The following is a 23,758-nucleotide window of genomic DNA, read 5'->3' on the forward strand; positions in this document are numbered from 1 at the left end:
TGCTATTTCTATGAGTGATTCACATCAGGGGAGTGGATAACGTACAGGACGACAGTTTGAGCAGAGCGTTTCCTTCCTCCAGCTGGGTGTCACACCCAAAGGTGTTTCACCTGATTTGCAGGTGGTTCAGTGTGCCAGGGCTAGATCTGTTTGCCTCTTCATGGGATGCTTTATGGTTTCGATTCTGTTCCAGGTTCTTTTGTCCGGGGATTGGGGAGTGGATGTCACGACGGTCTCCTGGTCATAAGGTCTGCCCTGCCGCAGCTTCCCAAGGTGCTCATTAAGATACTGGACTCTGGTCAGAGGTGATTCTGGTAGCACCAGTGTGGTCGGAGCCGTTTTCAGGCTTACTCTTTTATTCACAGAATCTGAACATGAGAGTTCTCTTTTCTCCAATACAGTCCTTCCCTTTTCCAAGGTCAGCTTTCCATGGGGGCCAGGGTTTGACATAGTCTGGTAATCTGGCAGTAAGGGGGTTGTGACCTGGCCTTCAATATGTCCAGGAGTACCCTTCAAGTTCCTCCTCCAGCATATCTCTTTCCTGTAATGAGAAAATGATAATCATCAACCACTTCCTGGCTCACCCATTCCATTCCTTTAAACCCCCCTCCTTTGTCATTGATTGGCGAGTATTTTCCTTTCTGCAAGAACCTTCCCCCTCCCCTAGGATCCTCCAATCTCTTTTGTTGCTGGTGGGCCCTGTCTGCCATGTTTAATTGTCCCCAAATGTCGCGGGACGCCACTCAGAATGAGGACTGCCCTGATGTGACCTCTGTGATCCGTGACCACACTGAGGTCCACGACAATGCTTGTGGCCCTCGGCACCAGGAGCCCCGCAGGGAGCCCTGGGACATCTGCTGTGTGACTGCGTGCCAATGTCTTTCCAGCGTGTCTCCTCGGCTACCCTGTCTCCATCCTCCGGTCAGTGTTGCCGGCCCACTTTACATCATTGCCTGCCCGTTTGTCACACCGCAACATTCTTGTTAACCTCTTTTGCTCCACCTGCCCGTGACTCCAGGTTGGTTCTTGCCCTCTTTCCTGTGCCCTCTCAGGATGGTTCTGAAAACTCCTGCCTCACACGTTCCGTGATTTGGAAATTGAGAGGCAGAGGTTGCGTAGGCAGGGGCAGACTCTGCTACTTGCTATGGCAGTAGAGAAAGACAGGTCTTCTAAGCTTGTGGTGTATGATAAGTCGGTGCAGGCTGTGGATTGCTCCACGTTGATGATTCTGCAATTTTTAAAAGGAGGCTAGAATATGGGCTTCTCTGGGTCCTCCTTACAGCTCAGTGGGAAGCCATTCATGCTCTCCAGAAGCTTTAGGTTTGGAATACATGGATGTGAACCACTGGTGGGTCGGATGCTGAAGAGTGTCTTGGTAGTCAGACCAGTGGTGTATACAAGGGTACTACACTGGGATCTTCCCTTGGTGTTGTGAGCTTTGCAGAAATCGCCTTTTCAACCAGTGGAGTTGGTGGTCTTAAAGTTCCTGATGTGGAAGCCTGAGTTTTTGGTGGCTAAAGACAGTACTACTGTACTATTGTGATACTCATTCTCTTCTTCCTGTAAGATTAGAAACCTTTAATATGAATACTCAGTATAAACAGGATTGGTACTATGAAGGTTCCGTGAGGAACGTTCACAGAGTCATGCAGAACACTCGTGAAAGATACTGGAATGAGAAGGCACCAAGGAGCCAAGATGAGTACTCAATTAAGGCTGATGACGTACTATGGCACTCTGCTGGTGAGGTCCCAACCAAATAAGATAAAAAGCAAAGAAGGACTCACAAAAGGGAGAAACAGGTGAGGGGCCTGTTCAACCCCGGAGATTCAAACTGGGAGAGAAGACGACATGTTGCAGGAGCAACTCAGATGCACGGAGGACGCCGACCGCAGATCGGGCGAGTCTTTCTATGGCCAAGCGAGATCAGACTAAGCTGGAAGCTTGAATCTGGGAGGCAGTGGCTTGCCCTCGAAGGAGGAGGACCGAGTGGTCCTGCAACTACACCGATACCGCCTGCCCGGAATGCCCGCAGAGCCAAAGCAGCACTACAGAGAGAAGAGTGAAGCTTAACTAGCCTTGGCTGGGAAGGCAGAAGCCTGACGCCCTGGGAAGAACCAGTAACGTGCTCCGACCAAAGTAAAGATAACAGGAGCTACGGTAGATCCGTTAGGGGATTAGAGGCGTGTGAAGAAACCCTCAGGCGTAATCTCCCTCATCTCAGTAAGCACACTGAGGATATAAAATTGTGAAGCAAGTCTCGGGAGTGGCGTCCCTCGTCTCAGTAATCACATTAAGAACAAGAATTGTGAAGAAAGCCTCACCCCAGTAATTGCATTAAGGATAAAAACAGTTGGGAAGAAAACCTCAGAAGGAATCTCCTTCATTTCAGTAACTGTTCCAACAGTAACAAAAATGAACAGAGACTCAGGAGCAGTATCCCTTGTCACAGTAAGTGGGCCAAGATTGTCAAAGTCATAGATAAAGAGTGAGGTACTTTCAAAAGAGCCTTCAGAGAAGCCTTGTGGGAGCTAGAAGAGCTCAAAAGAACTATTGTGAAAATCAGACAGAAGAATAAACTTTGAGTCACTGAACCAGGAGAAGGGAGCCATTCTCTCCTAGGTTGCATTTGTTGAATCAGAAGCTAAAGCCAAAGTTTGTAAAAGACTGTCAAGAGAGGGTTGTACTTGTAGAGCCAGGATAAGGGAGTCATTCTCCTGGCCTATTCTCTACAAGAACAAGAATTGAATTAAAACAAGGACTCTTGAACATTGCCCCTAGGGTTGATCCCTGCAGAACAAGAAGGGAGTCATTCTCCTGGTATTATTTAGGTTTCTTTCTATTGTTTATTGGTAGGGCAAGAGTAGAGGAGATTTTTGGATGGAGGACGGATATTCATTTGGACTTCCACCCTGATGACGAACACCCCAGTTATTCCTTGGCTATGTAGTGTGATGAATCCTACAGAGTCATCACAAAGACCCTACCTAAAGTCTCCTCCCATGTAGCTAGGGAAAGGCAGATGCTTCCTGATCTGACCCTGTGGTGGTATTAGCCAGGAGGATCACCTGGGTGGGGACGGTCCCCAGGGGAACAGGAGGTCTTGGTTGGATGAGATATGGTATTTATCTTCCTAAAGGAAGGAAATATCAGTAATACCGAAATATGTAATGGCTTGCTGTCAGAGAGAGCTGTTAACTTCCCAGGCTAATTATATCAATGTGGGTTAAACCAATCATAACCACTTATGCCTTAGGAAGAAGAAACCCCTTTTGTGGTCACACGCGGGAAGCCAAGAAACAGAGGTTGCTGGGCTGTGAAGGAAAGCAGAGGACCTGGAGGCAGCGAGGCCAAAGGGACACACGCGGCAGACCAGGTGAGTTCACTAAGAGATGACAACAAAGCGCTCCGTAACCGCCCGTTGGCCAGTTCTGGGTGCCTTAAGCACAACAATATTATAAGCAGGGTGAAATGGAAAGGAAAACAGGTTTTTGAATACTGAACTGATATAAAGCAGACTGATCTTTTTTTTTATTGAATATAGTTGAAATAAATCAACTTTTTTCAATTGTTACATTTATATCAAACCATTATTATAACAATAAGATAAACAAGTTTTACATATAAGGAATAAGCACAATACAATTTCAATTACAACAGCATAATATCACCATTAAAATAAACATATTTGAAGAGTTAAAAATACAAGGAGCGTTAAAAGGGAAAGCCTTAAAAAAAGCATCTTCAAGAAACATGAGAAACAATTTACTGATGCAGCCACGAGAGAGTTGGTTGTCATTCATTCCATTTCCAGGGCTGTAAGAAAATTAATAGTTGATAATCTAATGCTCATACATTCAGTAGCTGCCAGTTCTATCCATCGATGTTCAGGATCAATTTGTGCAAAACACACAAGATGTTTAGCAAAGTGAATTCTCCTCAAATGTGTGAGTTCTGGGCACTCATTAATTACATGTTGCAATGTTTCAACAACTGTTACATCTTTACAAAAAACGACACCATTTAGCATTCGAGTCAATCTGTTTTCTTCTAGCTTTAACCTCTCGAGTGGGCCAGATATTAAATCGTAAACGCAATATTGCATTTCTTGTTGCAGCAGATGGTGTAAGTTTAAATACGACGCTGTTTCTCTATAGCGTTTGGGACCAAATACTGAAGTGTCAAAATCTTTTTATTGTAAACAACTGGCCCTCGTATCAATCCATTCCAGTAAATAGAGTTTTTTTTTAGCCCGCTCAGGATTAAATATGAGGGTCTCAAGCAAAATGTCAGCATTCAGCATAATAAGAATATTTCTAGACCATTGTTTCAGAAACAATTCAGAGGATTTGAGTAGATAGCTGGAAACTGTAGCTAATGTAGTGTTGTTACATGAAGACAACAGGCATTTACGAAACAATGCACATAAACGCCAATTATACATTGCAGTTAACGAAATTAAACCGAGTTCATAGCGAATGAGCGCTCCAGGGGTGCATTGTGGCAGGTGTAGAGTAGCACTCCAAAATTTGGCTTCCAATGACATCAAAAAAGTCGGTGGGATTGTACTATATGTCTCCAGACCATATAATATTGTGGCAACTACATTCTGACTGCAGTATATAATGGCAGGCTTTATAGAAAATGTGCCATACTTGGAGACAATTAGTCTTGTTTGGTATATGGCAGTGGATAGCTTTTGTTCTATTTTACGCAGTTGCGAGAGATGGGAGGGACAACCATCAAAAATAAGACCTAAATAAATATAATTAGGTACTACTTGTAAAACAGTATTTTCTATTTGCCACACCAGTCTGTGTCTCCTCAAGCCCTTTACATATGTGACAATTTGGGTTTTATTGCTATTTACAAACAATTCATTATCTCGAAAATAAGAACAGAGTGAAGTGAGTAGATTCCGCAATCCGCTTGGAGTTTGAGACTAGAACGAGATCGTCAGCGTACCATAGGGCATTAATTTACACACCATTCAATTTTGGAGCATCTGCCACCACCTTAGTAAAAATCCATTGAACATCATTAATAAAATAGTTCAAAAGTGCTGACGCTAAACTGCATCCCTGTTTCAATCCTCTATTCGTTACAACAGCATTTGAAAGCAACCCCTCCACATTTACAGGGTAATTCATAGAATTTCGCAGAAAAGTGTCGCAAGCGGCTGGCGCAGAGTGTCCGCGTGCGATTGTCTGCGCCAGGTTCGTGCGCTAAAACCGATTTCCGCGCACAGCGTATTCATGGATTTTAGGCTCCCAAACCAGCCGTGGCGCAGAGTATCGCAGCGAACCTGCAGCAGCGCAAGTAACGCCCCCAAGAACGCCCTCGCGCAAGGAAAAGCCATCAAAATCGCTAAATCATCGCAAAGGGCAGCGCTAACCCTGGACCAGTCCAGAGGGCTGCCAAACAAGGAACGCAAAGCGGGTAACGTGCATATCAGGGGTACGCGTGAACTTATACACGCGATTAGCCAGGGTACGTGTATTACAGGGGTACGCGTGAAGTTTTACACGCGATTAGCCAGGGCACGTGTATCACAGGGGTACGCAGGAATTATCACACGCGATTTGGCTGGGTACGTGTATTACAGGGGTGCACAGGAATTATCACACGCGATTTGGCTGGGTAGGTGTATTACAGGGGTACACGGGAAGTTCTACACGCGATTCGGCTGGGTACGTGTATTACAGGGGTGCGCGTGAATTCTCACATGCGATTTGGCCAGGTACGTGTATTACAGGGGTGCGCGGGAATTATCAGATGCGATTTGGCTTGGTACGTGTATTACAGGGGTGCGTGGGAAGTTGTACACGCGATTGGCCAGGGTACGTGTATTAGAGGGGTACGTGGGAATTATCACACGCGATTTGGCCAGGTACGTGTATTACAGGGGTGTGCGGGAATTATCACACGCATTTAGGCTGGGTGGGTCCTCACAGGTGTTCCCTGTACACCCTCCACGGCCCCTGCAGGCAGCCCACAAAACAGGGGACTACCCTGCACACCTGCTCATGTCCCCCTGCATCCCCACTCCCCAGCAGTGCAGGGGCAGCCTCCACCAGGCCCCCACCCATGTCTCCCACCACCCCCACCCCCCAGCAGTGCAGGGGCACACTCCACCAGGCCCCCACTCATGTCCCCTATCACCCCCACCCCCCCTCCACCAGGGGCACCCTCCACCAGGCCCCCATCCATGTCTCCCACCACCCCCACCCCCCAGCAGTGCAGGGGCAGCCTCCACCAGGCCCCCACTCATGTCCCCTATCACCCCCACCCCCCCGCCACCAGGGGCACCCTCCACCAGGCCCCCACTCATGTCTCCCACCACCCCCACCCCCCAGCAGTGCAGGGGCAGCCTCCACCAGGCCCCCACTCATGTCTCCCACCACCCCCACCCCCCAGCCACCAGGGTCACCCTCCACCAGGCACCCACTCATGTCTCCCACCACCCCCACACCCCAGCAGTGCAGGGGCACCCTCCACCAGGCCCCCACTCATGTCTCCCACCACCCCCACACCCGCAGCAGTGCAGGGGCAGCCTACACCAGGCCCCCACTCATGTCTCCCACCACCCCCACCCCCCTGCCACCATGGGCAGCCCCCACCAGGCCCCCACTCATGTCTCCCACCACCCCCACCCCCCAGCAGTGCAGGGGCACCCTCCACCAGGCCCCCACCCATGTCTCCCACCACCCCCACCCCCCAGCAGTGCAGGGGCACCCTCCACCAGGCCCCCACTCATGTCTCCCACCACCCCCACCCCCCAGCAGTGCAGGGGCAGCCCCCACCAGGCCCCCACTCATGTCTCCCACCACCCCCACCCCCCTGCCACCATGGGCAGCCCCCACCAGGCCCCCACTCATGTCTCCCACCCCCCCACCCCCCAGCAGTGCAGGGGCAGCCTCCACCAGGCCCCCACACATGTCTCCCACCACCCCCACCCCCCAGAAGTGCAGGGGCACCCTCCACCAGGCCCCCACTCATGTCCCCTATCACTCCCACCCCCCCGCCACCAGGGGCACCCTCCACCAGGCCCCCACTCATGTCTCCCCACCACCCCCACCCCCCAGCAGTGCAGGGGCAGCCTCCACCAGGCCCCCACTCATGTCTCCCACCACCCCCACCCCCCACCAGTGCAGGGGCAGCCTACACCAGGCCCCCACTCAAGTCTCCCACCACCCCCACCCCCCTGCCACCATGGGCAGCCCCCACCAGGCCCCCACTCATGTCTCCCACCACCCCCACCCCCCAGCAGTGCAGGGGCAGCCCCCACCAGGCCCCCACTCATGTCTCCCACCACCCCCACCCCCCTGCCACCATGGGCAGCCCCCACCAGGCCCCCACTCATGTCTCCCACCACCCCCACCCCCATGCCACCATGGGCAGCCCCCACCAGGCCCCCACTCATGTCTCCCACCACCCCCACCCCCAGCAGTGCAGGGGCAGCCTCCACCAGGCCCCCACTCATGTCTCCCACCACCCCCACCCCCCAGCAGTGCAGGGGCACCCTCCACCAGGCCCCCACTCATGTCCCCTATCACCCCCACCCCCCCGCCACCAGGGGCACCCTCCACCAGGCCCCCACTCATGTCTCCCACCACCCCCACCCCCCAGCAGTGCAGGGGCAGCCTCCACCAGCCCCCACTCATGTCTCCCACCACCCCCACCCCCCTGCCACCATGGGCAGCCCCCGCCAGGCCCCCACTCATGTCTCCCACCACCCCCACCCCCCAGCAGTGCAGGGGCAGCCTCCACCAGGCCCCCACTCATGTCTCCCACCACCCCCACCCCCCAGCAGTGCAGGGGCAGCCCCCACCAGGCCCCCACTCATGTCTCCCACCCCCCAGCCACCATGGGCAGCCTCCACCAGGCCCCCACTCATGTCTCCCACCACCCCCAACCCCCAGCAGTGCAGGGGCAGCCTCCACCAGGCCCCCACTCATGTCTCCCACCAACCCCACCCCCATGCCACCATGTGCAGCCCCCACCAGGTCCTCACAATCCCCAATCATGTGCGTAATGGTCAGCCTCCACAGCCAAAAAGCCCTACCAAGTAACCCATTCACCCACATGGAAATGAAAACACATGTTACACCCCCAATGTTCATGAAGCAAATGAACCCATGTCCGTCACACACATATTTTCCAATTGAATGGGAAAACACACAACATGACATGCATGAAAGCAATGAGATGAAACCACACAGTGAACAATGGAAAAAAAAATGTATTGGACAAAAATACGAATGCTAAAGAATGAAAACTAACTACAATGTAAATGTGAAAAAATAAGCTGCATGTCCGCATAAAAACACAAAAGTAGAAAATCAAATCCAAAAAATTTTGTCCAAAGTGAAATGTAAAAACTCTCCATGCAACAAAGAACTATGTACAAAAATAACAAGGGTCCATCATCACAACTGAACTAAGGAAACCTCCTAAAAAACCTACCTAAATATCAACTATATACAAAAAGTGGAGCAGTGTCCGTCGACTCCAAATCATAAGAAAAAACAAAGGAAACCTAAAACTAAAGAACTATATACAAAGGCGGCGGGCAAGTCCAGCGGCTCACTCCGTGGTGTTCCGGGCCAGGGCATCATCGAACTCCTGTTCGATGTCCCGGAGGCGGTCCAGTTCCATGGCCCCGAGGGTCCGCAGGGACGACGCCGTCTCCTCCTCCAACCCCCTGCGGATTGCCTCGAGGCACTCGGCCCGCCTCAGGGCCCTCCGCATGGAGTTCTCCGCCCTGACCATTGTGAGCCGCGCCTCTTCCGCCCGCCGCCGCTCCGCACCTATGGCGTGGCCCAACCGCTGCCACACGGAAGACACTCTCTGTCCTGGGTCCTCCTGCCCTCCGGCTGATGCCTGCCCCTCCGATGTGGAAGGCCCCGAGCCTTCATGGCTCCCACCATGTTGCTGCTGCTGCTCTGCCTCTGCCCGTGCACTGCCTCCTGCTGCCTGCACATCCTCCGCCGGCTGGGGTGCAGTTGTTGATGTGGCCACCCCTGCTGGACGTCCGACTCCCGACTGTGGCAGGGATGCCTCCTCCACCAGCCTGGCCGCACTGTCAGAGGCAGCTCCACAGGGCACCCAGGTGACTGATGGGTGGGAAGATGGCACTGAGGACGACTGGCGCGTAGGGGGTCCAGTTGAGGAGGGGGTCGGAACAAGCCCCATCAGACGGAGGAATCCGGTCTGGGTGACCTGTCCCAGCAGGCTGACGTGGTCAACGAGCCATTCGAGATGACGTGCAGTCTCTCCATGAAAAGACTGCAGGTCACCTCGCATGGCCCGTTGACGCAACGCCACACCAGCCAGGACAGGCTCAACCCGGACCTGGATAGCCACGTCCGCAGGCAGAGGAAGGCCAGTTGACGTCAGCTCATCCCCTGCCTGGAAACGGGTCTGGACGTAGGCATCCCTGCTGGTGCAAGATGATGCAGGGACAGGTTCGGGGACAGGATTGCACACAGGCACCTCCGCGGCGGCCTGTGCTGCCTCCTGTCCCTGGTCCTGGACTGCACCACTAGCACCAGTGGGATCCCCACCTCCAGACCCCGTCTCTGGTGCTTGCACGGCCTCCTCCTCCACCAGACCCCCCACCAACCTGGATGACTCCGTGCCATCTTCCCCTGTTGGGCCCTGTGGGGTCCCAGCTGCCCCTTCTGCTGCCGAGGAGTCCAACTCCAACCTCCGCCTCTTGGACCTCCCCCCGGCAGCTGCGGCCTGGGACGCGGCACCGGACTGCTCACTCCCCGACGAGATGACAACACGGGAGGGGACCCGGGCCTTGCGTCTCCGGCTGGCGGTCGGATCCCCGCCGCTGTGCTCCACAGCACCTTCTCCGCCCTCTTCATCAGTTGACGCTGCAGACAGGGAGAAACAAAACACAGGCATCAGGGCACTGTACAATGGACACATACACACATGACAGTTGCACACGAGTGGCATTGGCAAACCTCAGACATGTCATCAAAATCCCCAACACACGTCATTGCAACTCGCACACATGAGCCATACCACAGCCATATCGCAACTGCCACCACCATCCATACACATACAACAGCATGGAGCAGCCAAAGGTGAGCCAGACATCACATGCAACACAGGAAGTGCACCACACATGTACACACACCACCACACTTGCATGCATGTGTACACCTCTGCCAAGTGTCGCACTGTTCAGACGGGCATCCATGTCACATCTGCCAATCAGGCTTACACATACGGCAGTCACATACATCCATGTTGCATCACTGTTGCACCCTTGTCAAATACACACACATGCACATGTACACAGTGCTCATACATGCAGCCCAAAACAACATACATGCGTGACATCACGGAAATGTCTACTTACATACACAAACATACAAACATGTGTGCACGCACAACTGCATTTGCCATGCAAGCCTACACACACAAGCACCATCCATGTCTCACACATTACAGCCCTCGCATGTGTCAGCCCCACGGCCATGTACACCCCCACCCATAATCGACCCCATACAAACAGATGTGCAACCTGCACAATACCGAATAATCACCACACGCACTGCTCACAATCAGATGCATGTACACTCACCGCTCGACTCCAGACGGGTCTGCTTCTCCAGGACCTGGACGTGGAGCACTGGGGATATGCGTTCCAGGACCCCCATCTGTTCTTCCGACAAGTGGCCCCGGCGCCCCTTGGCATCCGCTGCCTTCAAGAGGCGCCGGGCCTTGTTCAGGGTCCTGGACCTGAAGTCCTCCCAGCGCTTCCTGACATGTTGTAAGTCCCGGACTGCCACCCCCTCCGCGTTGTTGGCAGTCACAATGTCAGTCCAGATCCGAGTCTGTCCTTCCTTGTCGGCGCGGGAACTTCCGAAGAGGGCATCATACTGCCCCAGGACTTGCTCCACCAGGACACCAACTTCGGTGGCACTGAAGCTGGTGCCCCTCTGCCTCTCTGGCCGGGGGTTGTCGTTGGTCCCAGATGGTGTTTGCCCCGACATGACAACCCCAGAGGCAGGAGTGGGTGGGCAACTGGGTCCTGGGGCTGGGCTGTGGAGCGATGGAATCCCAGTCGGGAGTCTTCGGTTCCAGCAGGGGTGGTCACAGCAACAGCACCCCTGGCTGATGTGCAGGCAGCAAATGGCAGTGCATGTGGGCAGCAGGCAGTCAGGCAGCAGCAGATGGTAGGTGGGAGCGTGCTCGGGGCTCTGGGGGGAAGTAGTTCGGCCTTCTGGGCAGGAGCGTGGTCTTCCGTGTGCTTACGCGTGGCCAGCTTGGTACGGAGTGATTTGGCACGTGAAAATCCTGCACGTCAGCGTGAAAATCGAGGAAAGGCCATAAGCGCGTAAGCGCGTCAGCACGCATACGTGATTCTATTGGACCAAAGGCCCTCAGCGCGTAAGCGCGTCTGTGACGTGACCCGCACGGGTGTTTCCCACACAGCACGTGATGACAGAGCACACGTGGAAAGACTGCACGTCAGAGTCTCATCGCGTGTGATTGGTGGAAATGGCCCTACACGCAGAAGTGACAAAGCGTGTAATTGGTGGAAATGGCCCTACACGCAGAAGTGACAAAGCGTGTAATTGGTGGAAATGTCCCTACACGCAGAAGTGACAAAGCGTGTAATTGGTGGAAATGGCCCTAGCGCGTACACGCCGCGTAAGTGACGCTGGACGTGTGGCCCTGTATAAAAGGTATGTGTAGAACACGTTTTCCTTGTACGTGCTTTTCGTGGAGAGCGAGTGGGTGAATTCTGTACTTCTTGTCGTTTCACACGCGATTTACTTCATGGCGTTTCAAGTTCGTATTCCCTGTTACCTCTGACAGCTTTTTCTCTTTTTTCGCTTTTACTGGTTTACCTGGGCCTGTTCCCTCAAACAGTGTTCCCTTCTACTGTTGTCCTGTCTCCTCAGACAGCGTACAAATCTTCTTTTGGCGGGGGTGTTGCCAACCAAACGTGCTCCTTTTACACGCTCGTTTACCAGGCAGACGGTGAGTCACGCACGTATCTAACATCTTTGCTTGCCCCGTGTGTAGCCTACCCCTTCAGAGGTCATTCTAGGCTGCGTGTGACACGCATACGTTCATTCTTGTGTTACTGGGTGCCACAGCGTAGTGCAGGTTTCACTTTCTGCACACGTGGTTTAGGAGGGGTTGCGTGCACGTCATCTCCCTTTTTTGGGGCTCCTGTGCGTAGCGTGACCCGTCATCTTTCCCCAGGGGTTACAATCAGCCTTGCAAGAGCAGTAGGGTACAATTGCCATCTGGTACCCAACCCCTTTGACCCCCTATTGCCCAGGACAATAGTTTCCAGCCACTCCCATACGCACATTTACATCAGTGCCATGGCTGGGAGGCGAGGATTCCGTAAGGGTGGCAAAGGTGGAAGAGCCACAAGTGGTGGCCGTGGTGGATCCGGTAGGGGACGTGGTCGTTACTTGCAGGGTGAGCCTGTCCCCCCCATGTGTGGAGGACCAGTCAAGGGCACCCATAACCCCCCCCCCCCTCCCGTTGAGGCTGATGTGGCTGACACCATCCATGCTCAGCCCTTGTTGGACCAGCCCATTGTGGCACCAGATCTGGCTGACTCCATGGCTGACTTCCAGGTCAGCAGGCCTATGACACGTGCGCTGGTGCACGTTGATGTCACCATGCCACGTGCATCTGGGCCAGCAAGGTCATCTGCTGCACCAAGGAGGCAGGGCGGAGAGGCTGCAGGGGCAGCTGCGGCTCCATCCACCCCAGCCCTCACACACCCAGCCAGGACAGTGTCGGTCCTAGTCCATGCTGCTGACATTCCCCCTGACACCATCACACTAGAGCCAATGCCTGCACCAACTCCCATGCTGAGTGTGCAATCCCACACTCCTGATACAGAGTCCACCAGGGCTCCTGCCCCTAGTGTCCAGAGCGGCGCAGGACACTCAGGATCACCACCACCTTCCAAGCGGAAGAGGAAGAGTGCTCGTCCGGCACAGGCTGATGCCCCAGACACGGCTACACAGTCCGGCCCATCCAGGAATCCCAGCTTCACGGATGACGAACTGAATGCACTTGTCGAGTATGTGTCCGGACATGACAACAAGATGGTCATTGTAGCAGGATCCAAGACCACACCTGCACAACGCCAGGCACACTGGCAGACCGTTGCGGACATCGTAAGTGCCCTTGGAATCATGAGGCGCACAGCCAATGATTGCTATAAGCGCTGGAATGACCTAAAGCGCAGGGCAAAGAGTAAGCTGGCCTCAAGTCATGCCGCAACTCTAGTGACTGGAGGTGGGTCTCCAGTAGTAGACATGGAACTCACTCCACATTGGTTCAGTCCATGGCACCTAGCACTTTGGGGAATCGTGCCACACCGTAAAAATCCAGGGCGGCAGTATGCCTTTCTGCAGGTGTTCTGGGCAGGTATATGTGCCTGCGGACTGATGGGCGTGCAGTCATGATGTTCAAGACCTGGTGTAGGCAGCGTGACTGGGTGGCCTGTGACACCCCACCCACTATGGCACTTGTCCGCTGAAATGATCCAGTGGCTAAGAAGTGCAGTACATTGAGGACCTTCTCCAGGGGGCTGAGTGCTTGGGAGCACAGGGTGGGTGATGTGAGGTCATCCTCCCACTCATTCACCAGGTCCAGTATAGTGTGTGGTGGAAACCTGTACCTCCCATACACCTGGTCATCAGGCATCCCGAAAAGGCTGGTTCTGGGTGTGAATATTCTGGCCCTGACTATCCTCCTCCTCCTCCTTTGGTAGCCCACTGCCACTGCTGCTAGGAAAGGTATGTTCATCCTGGCGTCTGAGCTTGTTATTGTTAAAGTGCGCAAATTTATGCTTTGCGCGTGTTCTAGGCGAGCGTGTGACCCGCGCACCCCTGGAATCCAGTTCCCAGTCCAATAGCGTGTGGAAATTCACACGCACCACGGGATACAGCGTGTGACCCGCGCACCCCTGGAATCCAGTTCCCAGTCCAATAGCGTGTGGAAATTCACACGCACCACGGGATACAGGTTCGCTGACGTACTTGCGTGTGTAAGTGCCCGCGCACCCATTAAATACACGTACATAGGCCAATCGCTTGTACGCGCACTTTTGTCCAATTACACGCGATGACACTCTGACGTGCAGTATTTCCACGTGTGCCCCGTCATCACGTGCTGAGTGGGGAACACCCGTGCGGGTCACGTCACAGACGCGCTTACGCGCTGAGGGACTCTGGTCCAATAGAATCGCGTATGCGTGCTGACGCGCTAAGGGCCTTTCCTCGGATTTCACGCTGACGTGCAGGATTTTCACGTGCCAAATCACTCCGTATCAAGCTGGCCACGCGAAAACACACAGAAGACCACGCTCCTGCCCAGAAGGCCGAGTTACTGCCCCCCAGTGCCCCGAGCAGCCTCCCACGTGCCATCTGCTGCCTGCCTGCCTGCTGCCACCGTGCCCTGCCATTTGGTGCCTGCACATCAGCCATCTGCAGGGGTCCAGTTGCTGTGTCCACCCCTGCTGGAACTGAAGACTCCCGACTGGGATTACATCGCTCCACAGCCCAGCCCCAGGACCCAGTTGCCCACCCACACCTGCCTCTGGGGTTGCCATGTCGGGCACTTCCACATCTGGCACCAGTGGCAACCCCAGGCCAGAGGGGCAGAGGGGCACCAGCTTCACTGACACCGAAGTTGGTGTCCTGGTGGAGCATGTCCTGGGGCAGTATGATGCCCTCTTTGGATCGTCCCGCGCCAGCAAGGAAGGACGGCAGAGGATCTGGGCCGACTGTGTGGTTGCCATCAACGCGGAGGGGGTGGCAACCCGCGACGTCCTGAAGATCAAGAAGCGCTGGGAGGACTTGAGGTCCAGGACCCTTGTGAAGGCCCGGCGCCTCGTGGAGGGGGGCCGGGGCCGCATGAGTTCCTTCCAGATGAGGGTCCTGGAACGCATACGCCCAGCGCTCCACGCCCAGATCCTTGAGAGGGAGGCCCGTCTGGAGTTGAGCGGTAAGTGTCCAAGCATTACTGTGTGAGACAGGGCATGTTGCGGTGTGCTGGTTCTATGATACTTGCCTGTATGTGTGCCATAGGCCATATATGCATGTATGTGTGCAGGGACATCATGGTAATGCATGTGCGACCAGTGATGTGTGACCCACATGGTTGTTGCATGTGTTCAAATGCCGCATGGGGAGCCCTATGCAGATTTTGAACATGAGAGCATGCCAGTCTCTGTACCTGGACATGGGTGGGGGTGAGGGATGGGTGCTGATGCCAGGTACATATATGGTAGCCATGTCTGTGTGCCTGACCTGCGTGTCTGTGACATGTGCATGCCATGGATGCATGACACATGTGTGTGACAATGCACAGATTCAGTGAAGCAGCCAAATTACCCTTGTATCCGCTGTGTTTGGTGTGTTTGGGGCCAGATGGATGTGACTGAGGTGAAGTGTGTGCATGTGATAGGCATGAGCCATGATGCATGTGAGTTACATATCATTGAATGTTTCAAGAGTCCATTGGACATGCATGGAAATGTCCATGGCATGCACCATGCCTGTTACTGTGTGTGTTTTGCCTGGACTGACCCATGTGTTGTGGAGGGACATGATGGAAGTGTACTTTGACAGTGGTGCTCATCTGCTATTGCTTCCTGTCTAGGGGACCATTGTACAGTGCCCTGATGCTTGTGTTCTTTGTCTCCCTCTACGCAGCGGCTAGTGAAGAAGAGGGCGGAGACGGCGCTGTGGAGCAAGGCGGCGGGGATGCCCCCACGGCTGCAGCGGAAGGGGTGGGTGAGCCCCCACAGGGGCCTGCTATGGTGGGAGACGGTGAGGAGCCATCCAGGTTGGTGGTTTGCACAGAGGAGGAGGAGGCCGCCACTGGGGCACACATGGGGCCTGGTGGGGGCATCCCTGCTGGTGCAAGTGGTGCAGTCCAGGGCCAGGGGCAGGAGGCAGCACAGGTCACCGTGGAGGGGCCTGTGCATGTCGCTGTCCCTGACCCTGTGAGTGCACCACCATGCACCAGCAGGGATGCCCCGTCCCAGGCCCGTCCGCAGGTAGAGGGGATGTCCATGTCACCTGACTCCCCTCCACCTGCGGACGTGGGAACCCCTGGCCGTGTGGAGAAGGTCCTGATTGGGGTCGCGATGCGCACGGCTGTGATTCGTGATGCCGTGCGTGCTTCCCGGGAGGACGACGCACGTCATCACGAAGTGCACCGTGCCGACGTGGCCCAATTGGGATCGGCCATGTTCGGGGGTTTTCTGCATGTGTTGTCCAATCTGGCGGCCCTCTCCTCCTCTGTGCAGGCTATACACCAGTCGTTCTCCTTGCCGTCTTCCGGCCCAGATGCCACCAGGGCCCCCTGTGGACCTGCCCCGACCAATGCAGCCAGCTCGGTGGGGATCCCATCCCTGCCACAGTTGGGAGTCGGAGGTCCAGCAGGGGTGGACAACACAGCAACGGGACCCCAGCAGGTGGAAGATGTGACAGCATCATCAGGCAGGGCACGTGCACGACGGCGTCGGTGGTTTCCATCAGCCTGGATGCCGTCGTGCTGGCAGAGGCAGTGGCGTCGGAGGCAGCAGCAGGCTCGACGTGGGAGGCATCATGGCTCGGGGCCTTCAAGATCAGAGGGGCAGGCATGGGCCGGAGGGCAGGGCAACCCTGGGATGGTGGTGTCTTCCGTGTGGGAGCAGTTGGTCCAGCGGATAGGTGCGGAGCGGCAGCGGGCGGAAGAGGAGCGGCTCACCATGGTCAGGGCGGAGTTCTCCATGCGTCGGGCGTTGAGGCGGGCTGAGTGCCTCGAGGAAGCTCACAGGGAGTTTGAGCTGGACATGGGGTTATCCCTGCGAGACCTCGGGGCCAGGACAGAGTCCCGCCTCCAGGACATCGACATGGAGTTCGATGATGCCCTGGCCAGCAACATCACCGAGTGAGCCGCAGGACTTGCCCGCTGCCTTTGTATATAGTTATTTAGTTATTTAGTGTTAGGTTTCCTTTATTAATTTTTTTTTTTTTGGACCGCTCGGACAATGGCCACTTTTTTGTATATATTATTTTCATTAGGTAGTAGTAGGTTTCATTTATGGTGTTGGGCTCATGGACCCTGGAATTTTCGTGTATATAGTTTGCTTTGTGAAGAAATTTTTTTTTATTAATTATTGTGTTCACCATGCGGAAATGGTTTTCCTTATTTTACTGCCACATGATTTTGCTTTGGACAACTTTTGTTTTTGGATTACTTTGTTTATTTTATTTTTACATTTGTTCTCGGACATGGACCATTTATTTTGTTATCGCCATTGTTGTATGTTTGATTTTTTTACTTATTTTTCATCTTTAATACATGTTCTTTTTAACTTTCACTTGTGGCATTTTCTCATTGGTTTCATACATGTCATGATATGGGTTTTGACATTGACTTGCACCCATTGTGTATGTGTGTGTGACGGACATGTGTTCATTTACAGACTTGCCTTTGGGGTTGTATCATGTAATTGCATTCACTATGTGGGTGGATGCAATCCTTGCCTGGGTGTTTGTGCTGGGTATGCTGCCCATTACTGCCATGATTGAGTATCGTCAGGACCTGGGGGCAGGGGGACATGTGTGGGTGCCTGGTGGAGGCTGCCCCTGCACTGCTGGGGTGTGGGGGTGGTGGGAGACATGAGTGGGGGCCTGGTGGAGGGTGCCCCTGGTGGCTGGGGGTGTGGGGGTGGTGGTAGACATGAGTGGGGCCTGGTGGAGGGTGCCCCTGCACTGCTGGGGTGTGGGGGTGGTGGGAGACATGAGTGGGGGCCTGGTGGAGGGTGCCCCTGCACTGCTGGGGTGTGGGGGTGGTGGGAGACATGAGTGGGGGCCTGGTGGAGGGTGCCCCTGGTGGCTGGGGGTGTGGGGGTGGTGGTAGACATGAGTGGGGCCTGGTGGAGGGTGCCCCTGCACTGCTGGGGTGTGGGGGTGGTGGGAGACATGAGTGGGGGCCTGGTGGAGGGTGCCCCTGCACTGCTGGGGTGTGGGGGTGGTGGGAGACATGAGTGGGGGCCTGGTGGAGGGTGACCCTGCACTGCTGGGGTGTGGGGGTGGTGGGAGACATGAGTGGGGGCCTGCTGGAGGGTGACCCTGGTGGGTGGGGGTGGTGGGTGACATGAGTGGGGGCCTGGTGGAGGCTGCCCCTGCACTGCTGGGGTGTGGGGGTGGTGGGAGACATGAGTGGGGGCCTGGTGGAGGGTGACCCTGCACTGCTGGGGTGTGGGGGTGGTGGGAGACATGAGTGGGGGCCTGGTGGAGGGTGACCCTGCACTGCTGGGGTGTGGGGTGGTGGGAGACATAAGTGGGGGCCTGGTGGAGGGTGCCCCTGGTGGCTGGGGGGTGGGGGTGGTGGGTGACATGAGTGGGGGCCTGGTGGAGGGTGCCCCTGCACTGCTGGGGTGTGGGGGTGGTGGGAGACATGAGTGGGGGCCTGGTGGAGGCTGCCCCTGCACTGCTGGGGTGTGGGGGTGGTGGGAGACATGAGTGGGGGCCTGGTGGAGGCTGCCCCTGCACTGCTGGGGTGTGGGGGTGGTGGGAGACATGAGTGGGGGCCTGGTGGAGGGTGACCCTGCACTGCTGGGGTGTGGGGGTGGTGGGAGACATGAGTGGGGGCCTGGTGGAGGCTGCCCCTGCACTGCTGGGGTGTGGGGGTGGTGGGAGACATGAGTGGGGGCCTGGTGGAGGGTGCCCCTGCACTGCTGGGGTGTGGGGGTGGTGGGAGACATGAGTGGGGGCCTGGTGGAGGGTGCCCCTGGTGGCTGGGGTGTGGCGGTGGTGGGAGACATGAGTGGGGGCCTGGTGGAGGGTGCCCCTGGTGGCTGGGGGGTGGGGGTGGTGGGTGACATGAGTGGGGGCCTGGTGGAGGCTGCCCCTGCACTGCTGGGGTGTGGGGGTGGTGGGAGACATGAGTGGGGGCCTGGTGGAGGGTGCCCCTGGTGGCTGGGTGACATGAGTGGGGGCCTGGTGGAGGCTGCCCCTGCACTGCTGGAGTGTGGGGGTGGTGGGAGACATGAGTGGGGGCCTGGTAGAGGGTGACCCTGCACTGCTGGGGTGTGGGGGTGGTGGGAGACATGAGTGGGGGCCTGGTGGAGGGTGCCCCTGCACTGCTGGGGTGTGGGGGTGGTGGGAGACATGAGTGGGGGCCTGGTGGAGGGTGCCCCTGGTGGCTGGGGGGTGGGGGTGGTGGGTGACATGAGTGGGGGCCTGGTGGAGGCTGCCCCTGCACTGCTGGGGTGTGGGGGTGGTGGGAGACATGAGTGGGGGCCTGGTGGAGGGTGCCCCTGCACTGCTGGGGTGTGGAGGTGGTGGGAGACATGAGTGGGGGCCTGGTGGAGGGTGCCCCTGGTGGCTGGGGTGTGGCGGTGGTGGGAGACATGAGTGGGGGCCTGGTGGAGGGTGCCCCTGGTGGCTGGGGGGTGGGGGTGGTGGGAGACATGAGTGGGGGCCTGGTGGAGGGTGCCCCTGCACTGCTGGGGTATGGGGGTGGTGGGAGACATGAGTGGGGGCCTGGTGGAGGGTGACCCTGGTGGCTGAGGGGTGGGGGTGGTGGGTGACATGAGTGGGGGCCTGGTGGAGGGTGCCCCTGGTGGCTGGGGGTGGTGGTAGACATGAGTGGGGCCTGGTGGAGGGTGCCCCTGCACTGCTGGGGTGTGGGGGTGGTGGGAGACATGAGTGGGGGCCTGGTGGAGGGTGACCCTGGTGGCTGGGGGGTGGGGGTGGTGGGTGACATGAGTGGGGGCCTGGTGGAGGGTGCCCCTGGTGGCTGGGGGGTGGGGGTGATAGGGGACATGGGTGGGGGCCTGGTGGAGGGTGACCCTGGTGGCTGGGGGGTGGGGGTGGTGGGTGACATGAGTGGGGGCCTGGTGGAGGGTGCCCCTGGTGGCTGGGGGGTGGGGGTGATAGGGGACATGGGTGGGGGCCTGCTGGCAGGTGCCCCACAGTGCTGGGGGGTGGGGGACATGAGTTGGACATGGGTGGGGGCCTGCTGGCAGGTGCCCCACAGTGCTGGGGGGTGGGGGTGCAAGGGGACATGAGTTGGTGTTCATTAGTTCAAGGAGACATGTGCCTTTGCTGGGGGGCATGCCCATGTTGGGTGGGCTGCCTGCGGGACATGACCAGGGATGCAGGGTAGTCCCCTGTGGTGTGGGCTGCCTGCAGGGGCCGTGGAGGGTGTACAGGGTACACCTGGGAGGACCCACACTGCCAAATCACATGTGGGACTCCCCGGCACCCCTGAAATACACGTACCGTGCAGAAATCGCGTGTAAAACTTCCCGCGCACCCCTGAAATACACGCGCCCAGGCTATTCGCGAGTAAAACTTCCCGCGCACCCCTGAAATACACGTGCCCAGGCTATTCGCGTGTGGAACTTCCCGCGCACCCCTGAAATACACGCGCCCAGGCTATTCGCGTGTGGAATTTCCCGCACACCCCTGAAATACACGCGGCCAGGCTATTCGCGTGTGGAACTTCCCGCGCACCCCTGAAATACACGCGCCCAGGCTATTCGCGTGTGGAACTTCCCGCGCACCCCTGAAATACACACGCCCAGGCTATTCGCGTGTGGAACTCCCCGCGCACCCCTGAAATACACGCGCCCAGGCTATTCGCGTGTGGAACTTCCCGCACACCCCTGAAATACACGCGCCCAGGCTATTCGCGTGTGGAACTTCCCGCGCACCCCTCAAATTCACGCGCCCAGGCTATTCGCGTGTGGAACTTCCCGCGCACCCCTGAAATACACGCGCCCAGGCTATTCGCGTGTGGAACTTCCCGCGCACCCCTCAAATTCACGCGCCCAGGCTATTCGCGTGTGGAACTTCCCGCGCACCCCTGTAATACACGTAGCCCGCTCCCCCAGGCCCGATCGCGTGAGGAACTTCACGCGAACCCCTGTAATACACGTAGCCCGCTCCCCCAGGCCCGATCGCGTGTGAAACTTCACGTGAACCCCTGAAATACACGTAGCACGCTCCCCCAGGCCCGATCGCGTGAGGAACTTCACGCGAACCCCTGTAATACACATAGCCCGCTCCCCCAGGCCCGATCGCGTGAGGAACTTCACGCGAACCCCTGTAATACACGTAGCCCGCTCCCCCAGGCCCGATCGCGTGAGGAACTTCACGCGAACCCCTGAAATACACGTAGCCCGCTCCCCCAGGCCCGATCTCGTGAATAACTTCACACGAACCCCTGTGATGCACGTACCCTGCAAATCGCGTGTGACACTTCCCGCGCACCCCGGTATACATGCACACGTATTTTTTGTCAGCGGGTGTCCGTGTTTGTGGGTACCCCTTTGCACGTCATTTTTCCTGGAGGGCCACAGTATGGGACATTCATCATGGCAGTATATAGGTGCTATTTGTTGGCGCACCTTTTGGCGCACATTTCTTACAGCCGCAGAGACGCTACCGCCTCCTTTCTTGTGGCGGTCGTGTTTGTGCCTGTGCGCTGGTTTGAGCGTGCGCTTTTTTCCCCTATTCTATTCCATGAATACGTGTTGTAGGCGAGCGTGTGGGCGTTCCGCGCACTTGTGCCCTGTACTTCCCCCGTGACGCCCACGTTTTGGCAAGTTGTTCCCCATTCCGAGTGTTACGCCCGTGTTCCGCCTACTTTTGTTGCGTGCGCCGCGCTATGTGCGAATTTCGCTGTGGCCTGTGCGATTTTCGCTGTGACCTGGCGCACGCTGTTAGATGGCCTGTGCGCCAACGTGCGCCGCGCACTTTTTTATCGCACATCCGCTGGTTTTCTCGCGCACGGCCTTCCATGAATCGACGTGCGCTGCTTTTCGTGCGATTTTCGCACTTGCACTGCGATTTTCGCTATTCCACTGCGATTCGCACGTTTTTGCCCACTTGCGCCGCGCTAATTATTCCATGAATCGGCCTCTTAGTCTTATAAAAACCTTTGTTTGAGAGTGAAGCGAAAAAATAATGTCAGTCAGGGTTGAGGGACAATTCGCTTGGATCAATTTATCCATGAGTTTTGGTCTTGATACAGAGTCAAATGCGGAATGTAAATCTACAAATGCAAAGTAGACTGGCTGTCTCTTGATTTGAGCTTGGTGCCTGATAGCGTTTAAAGTGATCAGGTTCACAGCGGTCCCCAAACCGGCAACAAACCCAGTTTGTGCTGGATCACGCTGCCACACTTTCACCGTCCAGTCATTGAATTCTCTTAAAACCGCCCTAGATAGCTTTTGGGGTCCTTACGGTCACCCTTTTGTATATTGGTACTATTAAGGAAGAGCGCCATGAATTAGGAATTATTTTTGTTTGCATGATATGATGATTGGTATTATTTAGAATACTCGCCCACTCAGTTGGGTTTTGTTTAAACATATAATTTGAGAGGCCATCAGGGCCCGCTGCCCTTGACGAGGATGATTTCTTAATAAAGTCCTCGACTATTGATACTGAGCACTTAACGCCAACAGCTGACCAAGCTAGTATTGTAGTTGTAGCTTTTCATCGTCATCAGCATACAATTTAGTGAAATGGTTAACCCATTGAACTCCTGTTACCCCATTCAGTTGAGAGTTCACTTGTGAGGTAGCATTACATTTGTTTAATAACTCCCAGACCTGAGCAGAGTTCTTATTGTAGCATGCTGTTAAAACATTTTCGCTACCAATTTGAAATAAGGTCGCTTTTCTCGAGCGTACCCAGTTACGATAATGAGAATTGGCTTTTTTGATGGCTTTGGTCCGGTCAATCATAGGTAGTTTACATAGACACCTAATCTCTTTCCTATATGCTTTTTTCCGCTCATGAAGGGCCAAGTCAAAACCTGAATACTTGGGGATACGAATGTCAGCGTCCACAGATGCCCTATATCAGGCAAATATCCCAGCACTGTGGAAACCATATTAAGATCTTGTGCGCTGGGAACAGCAGAAGGTGTCCTGGATCGACAGGATGACAGCACGAAGAATGACCATTGTGTCCAGATTGCTGTATGCTTTCTGCACTCTCCCACTCAAAATCCCTGCTAGCAGGTTCAAAACGCTTCAGGGAGAAATGTAGTTTGTATGGGGAAGAAAAGGTTGCAAATTCAAGTAAATAATGTTTAAGAACCCCAGCATCAGGGGGCTGGTAGTGCCAGACACAAAAAAGTACTTCCTGGCAGCCAAAATAGAGCGTCTCTTTGATTGGGAGGCGGAAGCAGGACACACGCTGGAGAGATTAATTGTTCACAACCCTACCAATAAAATATCTGCCGTTCCTAGGTAAGAAAGCAAGGGAGACCCAGGGTAGATTCATCTACTCAAAGAGGATACACCTAAACCACTGGGACGAAGGCTTAAGGGCGATCAGAGTGACCACTGGTTTAAAACATGTGGCAGGTCAGAAGAAGAACACAGACTCTGATTTTACATCTAACTGCTGTTATTTATTAAATGAAAGGTGAAAACTCCCATCTTCCCCTGTGCTATGGGTGTTCCCTACCTAACAGAAGTAACTAGGGTGCTTGTCAGTGAGAGTCCAAATCAAGATCAGTCCATTGTCCAAACTAACCTATCCTAACCCTACCACTATTGAACGAACAAAAGCACAAGAGAATGACTCTTCTCCTGTGAGCTGGTTATTCACTAAGTTCAGTTCAATAAAATATCCTTTAGGTAGTTCTTGGTAACTACTTTTATCAAATCACACAGTTTTGATACTGGGTTCTTCAAGGTTTTCAACCTTCTCTTTCACTTGATTACTCTTGC

Source organism: Ambystoma mexicanum, chromosome 6p (genome assembly GCF_040938575.1).
Source record: "Ambystoma mexicanum isolate Mex_15411 chromosome 6p, UKY_AmexF1_1, whole genome shotgun sequence".
In the NCBI taxonomy this organism is placed as follows: Eukaryota; Metazoa; Chordata; class Amphibia; order Caudata; family Ambystomatidae; genus Ambystoma; species Ambystoma mexicanum.